Consider the following 1,639-nt stretch of genomic DNA (forward strand, 5'->3'; position numbering starts at 1 on the left):
CCCCACCCCCTCACCACAGACCACGCCCTCCAATTGCCCTGCTTTGACCTGTGCATTTTTGCATGTCTGGACTGTGGCCTTGAACTCTGACAATGCCACCTGCTTGTTTGGAAGGAGGAGAAAGAGAGGGGTGCATTTGTTATCTATGGTAGAAAGGCAAAAACGTGTGTTTGTGGCTCTGCCTATTTTGCCTCTATTGGAATATTCATAGAATCATAGAATCATAGAGTTGGAAGAGACCACAAGGGCCATCGAGTCCAACCCCCTGCCAAGCAGGAAACACCATCAGAGCACTCCTGACATATGGTTGTCAAGCCTCTGCTTAAAGACCTCCAAAGAAGGAGACTCCACCACACTCCTTGGCAGCAAATTCCACTGTCGAACAGCTCCTTTGCACCCGGAAGGAACAGCTCTTTTGCACCCGGAAGGTTAGTCAGAAGGGAATGCGGCCCTGGGGTTGCAAAAGCTTCCCCATTCCCGGTCTGAGAAGTGAAGGTCAGGTCAGTCCACATCAGAATTCTCAGAAATCGAATTCCGCGGCATCCCATTTCCACATCTCCATCCTGGATTCCATTTCTTGGTCATGCTCTAGTGCAGGGGTCAGCAAACTTTTTCAGCAGGGGGCCGGTCCACTGTCCCTCAGACCTTGGGGGGGGGGCCGGACTATATTTTTTTTTGGGGGGGGATGAATAAATTCCTATGCCCCACAAATAACCCAGAGATGCATTTTAAATAAAAGGACACAGTCTACTCATATAAAAACATGCTGATTCCTGGACCGTCCACGGGCCGGATTTAGAAGGCGATTGGGCCGGATCCAGCCCCCGGGCCTTAGTTTGCCTTCCCATGCTCTAGTGCAAGGGAACCTCAGCAACCAGTTTTTATAGAGCCATGGATTTCCCCTGTCCCATGCACAAAATTGTATGGACTGCCATGGCTCTCTGTGTGTGAAGCATTTCCTCTCATCACTCCATACCCTCCAAATGTCCCTATTTTCCAGGGATAGTCCCGGATTTACGGAAGCTGTCCCAGTTTCTGATTTGATCCTGGAATGTCCCACTTTTCCTTTGGACATCCCTGTTTTCATCAGAGAAATGTTGGAGGGTATAGAGTTAAGCATCCCCCGAGCCAAGGAGATAAGGAACTATACAACCTTAAGAAGACATCTGAAGGCAGTCCTGTATAGGGAAGTTTTTCCATGTTTAATGCTTTGTTATGTTTTTATATATGTTGGAAGCCCCCCAGTGGCTGGGGCAACCCAGTCAGATGAGTGGGGCATACATAAGGTAAAGGTAAAGGAACCCCTGAACATTAGGTCCAGTCATGACCGACTCTGGGGTTGCGGCGCTCATCTCGCTTTATTGGCTGAGGGAGCCAGCGTACAGCTTCCGGGTAATGTGGCCAGCATGACTAAGCTGCTTCTGGCGAACCAGAGCAGCGCACGGAAACGCCGTTTACTTTCCCGGTGGAGCGGTACCTATTTATCTACTTGCACTTTGACATGCTTTCGAACTGCTAGATTGGCAGGAGCAGGGACCGAGCAACGGGAGCTCACCCCGCCGCGGGGATTCGAACCGCCTACCTTCTGATGGGCAAGTCCTAGGCTCCGTGGTTTAACCCACAGCGCCACCGCCTGCTG

This window comes from Podarcis pityusensis (genome assembly GCF_964106645.2).
Source record: "Podarcis pityusensis genome assembly, chromosome: 2".
Taxonomy (NCBI): domain Eukaryota; kingdom Metazoa; phylum Chordata; class Lepidosauria; order Squamata; family Lacertidae; genus Podarcis; species Podarcis pityusensis.